Source organism: Pinus tabuliformis, chromosome 8 (assembly GCF_031772625.1).
Source record: "Pinus tabuliformis cultivar Carrire ecotype Pingquan chromosome 8, CPIR1, whole genome shotgun sequence".
Classification (NCBI taxonomy): domain Eukaryota; kingdom Viridiplantae; phylum Streptophyta; class Pinopsida; order Pinales; family Pinaceae; genus Pinus; species Pinus tabuliformis.
The window spans coordinates 2037734271-2037743429 of NC_142294.1; positions in this window are offsets into that span (position 1 = coordinate 2037734271).

Consider the following 9159-nt stretch of genomic DNA (forward strand, 5'->3'; position numbering starts at 1 on the left):
GAATGTGTCATGGTTACATGAATCAGGTATTCTTAGAAATCATTTTAAGTCGTTGAAAATTGTATACCCTTTGGTTGGGTGATGAGTATTTTTGTTATTTAAAACTTTATCAAGTTTCTCATAAATGTTTAATGATATTTATTTTGGGATATTATTTATAAATGTTTAATGATATGTATTTTGGCATATTATTTATAATGAAATAGATAAAGTAAATATTGTTAAAATAAAAAAAGTACTTGAGACATATCAAGTTTTAAAATTTTTGATGAGTAATTTTTTTTATTTTTATATATTTAAAATGGTATAATATTTTGGTGTTAATAATTTCTTGTGAGGTAAATTTTTTTATTTAAATATAGATTTAGTATTTGTTAATTGGGGTTATTTTAGGTTGTTAGGGGAAATGATTATTCTTTCCCTTACTTAAATTCATTTTTTTATTAGTGATATGTTGAGCTTTGATGTATCAATGAATATTGTTGTAATGGTTTATGACCTAAGAAAATTATTTTTAAGTAAGTATAATTGTGGGCTTATTTGGTATTTTTGCTTTATGATTAAGAGGGAGACATGTCTATATTCAATGTATATGATATAGTGTCTAGATTCAATGAATTGTTATAATACACTCAATAAATCACCTTATAATTAAGCATTAATACCACATGCTCAAAAAATTATAAGTCACTTTATATGAACATGTTTCATATTTATTTTAATTAAACAAAAAAAATAGCTTAATTTGTAAATCAATTTTAATTTTTTATTTATGTATAATATTATGAATATTCTAGAATATTTATGAAGATTAAATCTCTACCATTCATTTAAAGATTCCAAAATAAAATAAACATGCATAGACTTAAATAATATGATTAAAACATAATTATTTTAAACATTTCTTTAATGCATAGTCAAACTAATAAACAAAATGTCTTTATTGGTTGAAATCTGCGAATACAAATTTTGGAGCAAGAATATGATTGCTTGTTTTTTTAATTAAAAAAATAGCATAACTACTTTGTAAATCAATTTTAATTTTTTATTTATGTATAATATTATGAATATTCTAGAATATTTGTGAAGATTAAATCTTGGTGCAGGGCAAGACCCGCACATACCCACAATATGCATAAATATGCATCCACACTTCTGTCCCAGGTGTTTGACTCTTCAAAGGAGTCAAAACTTCAATCTCATAAATGTCAAATGGTTAAGGCCCTTTTATCTTGGTCCCTTTATATCGGAACCAAATCACCCCACTTTAAACCCTCTATCGGGAATTAAAACTCCTCTCATTAACCCTTTAATACATTGTTTATATACATTTTAACATATAAAACCTTCTATCGGTCCTTTCACTTATTAAACCATTACAAAGGGAAAATTACGCAAAACAATCCTTCCCACCTTTAGTATGGCCTCTACACAAATTCCGAGGCTAAGCCCCATTGCAATCAGCCATTGCTCCTATCAGTATTATATACATACCTCATCACCCCTTCTTCTTCTTACATGTGACTATTGGAACACCTATATATATAGGTTTTAGTCTTAGAAGAATTGGGCCATCACTTTATTAAATACAAAGGAATTTCATTAAAGTTCCGCTCCAACCTATATAAGACCGAACTTCAAATTCATTAAACCTGCGACTATATTTGTCGTCGGGTCCGCCTCTTAATCCATCGCTTTTCCACTGCGCTGATATCCATTCTCCGATGTCGATGCCTCTGATCACCCGATACCTCCAATCGTCGATTTTATCGTTATCGGCATATCGATCCGTCGCTATTCCACTGTCGCTAGACCTTTGGCTTCTCCGATATGCGATAAGCGATCAGATCTGGACAATCGATGTGACGTCAGATCCGACGGCTGTCACTTAATCGCAATCTCGCAATCGCTCTATTACAAGGTCCATTCTGATGTCTTCAAAAGGGAATCCGCTGATGCGACTTAATCCTAGCCGTTGATCTTAACGATCCAACGGTTGTTGAGCAACCATCCTTTACTTCTCCGCTCAACTCTTTTTACTTGGTCTTTCCGTGTTTTCTTTGATTTCCTCTTTGTGGTTCGGTTCTTCTGAAGGTTTTGATCCTTCACTGTTTCTGTTGCGCCACTCTAATCTGAGTTTAAGTCTTCGAACTCTCAGCTTCGCTATCTCTCCAGAGCTTCTCTCTATTGCTTCAATTAGACTCGATGGTCCATTGCGATTCTTCTGAATCGATCTCCTCTCTCTGCATGTTCTTCACTAGAATTCTGCCTGCAATCATAATTACAAACCCTATGGGTTCACACCATAATCAATCATAAAACGTGTGTTTCATACGCTCTGACATAGTCAGGAAAAACTCTGCATATATTAATGTAAAAGCAAATATTACATTCGAGACACCTCGGTCTCACACAGGCTTGATTCTCAACATTTGTGGCCTCTTTTCGACTTTGCCCGTAGGCTTAAATATATTCTATCTGTCTCGCTCTCTCCTAATTGAACACACAGGTTCACTATTTATAAGAATACATTGGATCGGATCACTACGAAGGATCTAATCAATCCTCTCCTTGAATCAATCAACTAAAGCCCTAAAGCTCGCTACAGAATACATATGGCAAATTACATTTAATTAAGTCTTCTAGAGACTTATCCATTCCATCATTTAAGCTCTGTTTTAAACAGAAAGTCCCTTTGTTTAGCTCAATGGTCCACGTCCGCTTTGGATTCCTTTGTTTAATTAGGGAGGGTTAGATGCTCTTGCATCAAATCTATACCATTCATTTAATAATTAAATTAAAATTCAGGAAGCCTTATTCCAAAATAAAATAAACATGCCTATAGACGTAATCAATATGATTAAAACATGATTATTTTAAATATTTCTTTAATGCATAGTCAAACTAATAAACGAAATGACTTTATTGGTTTAAATCCACCAATACAAATTTGGAGCAAGAATGTGATTTTTTGTTGTTTAAAATGCACTTTTGAATGCATGAATGGATTTGGCACCTTAAAAACCTCAAAAGCACTCAAAATTTGCATATTAAACAACTTAAATTTATGATTCTTAAAAATCGTTGTAGAATTTTGGTAAAATTAACCAGAAAAAAGTGCCCAAAATATTTGAAGTTATAAGTTACTATAGAACTTGGAGCAAGAATGTGATTTCTTGTTGTTTAAAATGCACTTTTGAATGCATGAATGGATTCAGCACCTTAAAAACCTCAGAGGCACTCAAACTTTGCATATTAAACAACTTAAATTTATGCTTCTTAAAAATCGTTGTAGAATTTTGGGCAAAATTAACCAAAAAAAATGCCCAAAATATTTGAAGTTATAAGTTAATATAGAAATCTTGCTTAAATATGATTTTACTTTCTTTTAATGAATTTGTGTAATTGTTAAAGATGGCATCTCCACCAACTCTCTAATAACAATTCGGTAACTACATTTTGAACAAGATTATAATTATATTGAGTATCCCTACCAGTCCCTATTAAGTGTGATCACTAATGTTTAGCAAAATAATGAATATTTATTTGCAAAGTTATAGCTATAATGAGTATATTAAGTGTGTTCATCAATGTTTAGTAAGATAATGAGTAACTTTTTTATTCTCATTAATTTTAAAACGAGCCTAGATCCATCTTAACCCGAATCTATCAAGCGTCGAGAGGGATCCAATCTCTTGAGGTGCAAACCTATTTTTTGAGCGTTAAATTTGAGGAAAGGTTTGCACCTCGAGAGATTTGATCCCTCTAGATGCTTGATAGATCTGGGTTAAGATAGAACTAGGTTAGTTATATAATACTATATAATATCTATAATTGTATATATGTTTCTCTTTCTTATTCCCTCTCTTTATCTCACCCCCAAACATACATACTCTCTCTCCCTCCCTCTTCCTCTTCCCCTCTCTCTTCCCTTCCTCTCTCTCTTTCTTCCCCTTCTCTCCTTCTCTCTCTCTTCCTCCCGCTCTCCTCTCTCCCTCACTCTCTCTCCATCACTCCCTTGTCACTCCCTCTCTCTCTCCACCTTTCTTCCTCTGTGTACTTCTTTTTCCTTCCCTCTCTCTCCCCCTCCAACTCCATCTCTCTTGAGTTCTATCTCCCCCTTTCTCTCCCACCTCCCTCTCTCTCCACCCATCACTCTCTCTCTCTCTATCTCCCTCTCTCTCTTCCCTCCTCTTCTCTCCCTCACTCTCTCTCAATCTCTCCCTTGTCACTCCCTCTCTCTCTCCACCTGTATCTCTCTATGCATTTTTTCTTTCCTCCCTCTCTTCCACTTTCCAACTCTCTCTCTCTCTCTCACATCCCTCTCTTTGTCTCCCCCCATCACTCTCTCTCTTTCTCTTCGCCCTCCAAATTTATCACTATCTCCCTCCGTCTCTCCCCCTCCCCCTCTCTTCCCTTCACTTTGCTTGTTGTCATTGCTTCGATCCTTAGTTAGCATGGATCTACATTCATTCATTTTTTTTTACAGAAACGGGTAGTGGATATATTAGATACTTGGCTTTAATGCCAAAAAGCGGATTACAAAAGGAGAGCCTAATGCCACGAGTACCGCACAGCCTTGCAAGGTCGTGTTATTTATGCTTAGCTCATATCTCTTTTTAGTTGCTACTAGGTGGTCGATTTCAGAGATTTTCCCAAGATTGTGGATACATACATACTCATTTAACAATAGGGAGTAAAACATAACAACTCTCTAAATTAAGGAATTGGTTCCCATGTTTCTTGTCCACCTTTGAGCAAAGCTCTAGCCGTAAGAAGGGCTGCTTTTTTGGCTTCAATGTCCGCCTCCTTGTTATTAGCTCTCAACACGTGGTAGAAATTCAATTTCTGAAATGAGTCTCCGAGATCTGTTATTCTGAAAATCAGCCTTGCAAGCCTTAGGTCCGTTGGCTTAGCATGTGTCACCATACTGTTAATGATAACCTGAGAATCCCCAATTACATTAGCCTCCCTAATGTTCAGCACTTTCAAAAGCTTGAGCCCTTAAAAAAGAGCCAAAGCCTTAGCTTGAATGCTAGAAGCGATGCCCAGACCCTAGGTGAAACTGTGGATCCTTATGCCATCTGGATTCAATATTACACCTCTAGCGCCAACTCTTCTAGGATTGCCCTTTGCAGCCCCATCAAAAAATAGAGAGTGTCTCGGCTGATTTGTAATCCATCGCTGAAACTCTTTTGCTGTAACTCTTATTTGCCAATCTTTGGGGAGGGAGATACTATTTGCAATTTTTTGGAACTGAAGATCAAGAGAAGAGCCCCAATTTATATCTTGCTGGCTTAGGCTTAAATTGTCTTTATACTCTCTCAGGCACTCTTTTAACTAGAATTTAATCTTAACTACCACGAGCTTGGCATCCTGTTCGTGGTTTCTGAAGATCCTTTTATTTTGCTCAAGCCAAACCTGCCAACAGAGAATTTTAGGGAGAACAGACCAAGCAGCTCTGATAGTTTTATTTTTTGGAGGGGGACCGGGATACCTTTGCAGCCATTTAACAAAAATATCAGGAATGGAGGAAGGCAAAGCGAAGCTGGAACTCAAAGATCCCAACAGCTCAGTCCAAATATGCATTGTGAAAGTGCATTCAAGCATCAGGTGATTTACGCTTTCCTGGTTTTCCTTGCAAAGGCAGCGCCTTGAAGGGCCATGGAATCCTCGCTTTTGAAGATTATTGTCAATCAAAATTTTGGAGTGGCATAGCAGCCAGTTGAAGAAGTCGATTTTTGGCAGGGAGGGATTATGCCATATCCCTTTCCATGGTTCTGGGTTCGTGGCCACATGAGGACGCTCACACAGCTTGGCGTAACCATGAGATACTGTGTATCCACCAGCCTATGCACCCCATCCTCTTGAGTCACGATTTCGTGCCAGTGTTGGAGCCAATCCATGGAGCTTGGATAACAGGATCTCGCGCTCCATAAACAATTCTGGGGGCATTTGAAGATTCCAGCAAGCCCAACGTGAATCTTTCCAAACAGAAATGTCCCACAAGGAACGCATTCATGTCTCGTTCATCCATCTGCACAGCGCTTGGAGTGCGCTACAGTCTCCCAGCGGCTCATTGTTCATTATACTGTCTATCCAAAGCTTGATCCTTTTTCCATTACTGAGAATCTAGTAGGCATGAGCATTAATGAGAGGGCAAGTTTTGAAACAGAGCTTCAGAAAGGGTGTATTTGGATGCGTCTAAGGGTGGTCTAAGCAACAAGAGCATTGGCCTTTGAAATATTTTTTCCAAAGAGCTAATTGCGCCCAGACAGGGTTAGGAGCGATAATTCTCCAAATTAATTTAGCTCCCATTGCAATATTATGGATGCTAAGATTTTTGAAATTCAAGCCTCCTTCCAATAGAGGTTTGGAGATGGATTCCCAGTTGACTAGTGGAATATTTTTCTCATTCTGCTTACCCCCCTTCCAAAAAAAAATTCGAATGATCTCCTCCATTTTTCTGAGAATGCCAGTGGGAGCAAGAAGGATAGAAAACTGAAATAAGGGAAGGTTGTTAAGAACAGATTTTATGAGAACAGACTTACCAGCAATGTTAAGCCAGGAAAAGCCCCAGGCAAGCAATTTGATCTTGAATTTCTCCAATTGGGGGAGCCAATCTCTGCTGTAGGCTCTTTTGAGAAAAATAGGGAGGCCCAAGTACTTGAAGGAAGTCCAATTTGAGGAAGCTGCGAAGCCAAAGGTTCTGGAAATGGAGTTGAGCAAGCTGGGAGTGGTGTTCCAGCAATAGATATGGCATTTGCCATAGTTTAGACTGTTTCCCGAGACCATACAAAAATCATCCAAAACTCCTTTAAATCTGGAGGCCATGAGTACACAAGCAGCTCCCAATAACAAGGTGTCATCCACAAAGAGGGCATGATTTATGTTTTTAACGCCTATTGCAATGCAGAGCCCAGCGATTTCCTGGTTCATATTTTTTTTGTCTAAATAAAAACTGAGGACTGAGGCTTGAAGAAAAAATAGAAGTAATGAGAGCGGGCACCCCTTCCTGAGCCCTCTCGTGGCTTTGAAAAAATCAACAACTCTGCCATTTACTAACGAGGCAATCCAAGGCTCTGAAATGCAAGCCCAAATCCAGTTTATAAATTTCTCACCAAATCCAGGCTTATGTAAGACTTTCAGTAGAAAACTATGCCTAACTCGATCAAATGCATTTTCTAAATCAAGTTTGACAGCCATACCTTTTTCATTGCGGCTCAGACTTGAGTGGATTGCCTCTTGGACCATAATGAAATTGTCCACAATCTGTCTGCCTTGAATGAAGCCTCCTTGGCTTTCCGGAATGATTTTGGGGAGGATGAGCTTCAATCTATTAGCGATAACTTTGGTAATCAATTTGTAACCAATATTACAAAGCGAGATCGGGCGAAACCTGCTAAAGGAGTTGGCTCCTTTCTCTTTGGGGATGAGAGCAAGAAAAGTGGAGTTCGTGCTGCCTCCGATTTTCTGGCAAACTTGGGACTTTAGAACCATTTTGTAAAGATCTTTTTCCACAATTGACCAGCAAATTTGGAGGAATCTGGCTGAGAATCCATTTGGCCCAGGGGCTTTGTCTGGGTCCATGGCAAAGAGGGCATCCTTGACTTCATTCTTGGTGACTTTAGCTTCGAGGAGTTGGTTCATTTCAGCAGTAATCAAGGAGGGGACCACATCCATCAGATTAGAGTTTTGGTCCAGATTTATATCTTCACTATAGAGACTTTTTAAATGAAAGGAGGCTACTTTTTTTATGTTTGTATTATCCTTGTGGATGGTAGTGCCATCTTTGATTTCAGAGATGGAGTTGGTACATTTCCTTGCCTGAGCTTGTTTGTGAAAGAAGGAAGAGTTCCTGTCCCCTGCTTTAAGCCAGAGGCTACGTGACTTAAGCCTCCAGTATTCTTCCTTAGCTAGACAAGCCTTGTGATAGTTTTGCTAGAGATGGGCTTATTTATCTAGAATTTCTTTTGTTATATCAGCTTTTTCAGCCTGGAGATGGTGAATTTCCAGTGTGCATTGAATTTTTTTTCTTTCGTTGGCTGGATTGGGCAAAGATTTGGCCCAACTTTTCAAAGCCCTTTTCACTCTTTTGAGCTTCTCCTCCCAGATGAAAAAGGGGGAGCCTTTGACCTGTTGCAACCAGATGTCCTTAACTAATTGCATGAAGCCAGATTCCTTAGCCCAGAGTGGGCTAAATCTAAAGGGAATAGGACCGAGATCAAGCTGAGACACGAGTTCCAACTTGATGGGTTTATGATCAGAAGTGTTTCATGGGAGAATGTGGACTCTAGCCTCTAATCCAAGCAGAAGGAAAGAGCTTTGTAGAAATAATCTGTCCAACCTGGCAGCGATGTGACCGGGTCCAATTCTTTTATTAGTCCAAGTGTACTTTCCAGAAATTGGCTTAATGTCTAGCAGATCCCAGTCCTGCATAAGGTCATCTGCCCATTCCCTTGCTGGGTTGCGAACAATGCTGCCTCCTCTCTTGTCAGCTGACAGGAGAGTGAGGTTAAGATCTCCAGCAATGATGGTGTTCTCAAGATTAACGAGGTCTGCTTGGTTTCTTATGGATTCCCAGCAGGTCTTTTTTTCCCCAATGTTCACAGGGACATACACATTGAAGAGACAAAAATCTCTTTTGAGTCTAAGCGCTGCAATTTTAAGAATAGCCAATGAGTATTAAGGGTCTCAGAAATGACTGAGAATTTACTTAGATTCCAGAGGGTGCCCAACCCACTGAAAGCCTCTCGGGCGGAGATTGCTTTCACCTCACATTTATTTCAGAGTTTCTTACTTACTTGAAGGAAGACGGAGTCCTCCAGTTTGGTCTCTTGGATGAGGAGTATGTCAGGAGCTTCTATCCTTATTAAACTTCTGATGGCTTCTTCTTTGATTCTGCTCCCCATACCTCTACAGTTCTAGGAAACAATCTTCATCATTTGTATTTCTGGTTGGCTCCCTTGGAGCCTTGGGGCTGGTTTCTTACCATCTTTGGTTTTGACGCTAATAGCTTTTCGAGAGTTGGCTAGCTGCCTTGGAGCTTATCTTTGAAAGTTTCCTACTCTCTTTTTTCCCGATTTGTTTTGCAGCCTCTTGTGGATCTCCTTACCAAAGCTTGGGATTCTCCTATTTCGCCTTCTTCCTCTGAGCCTT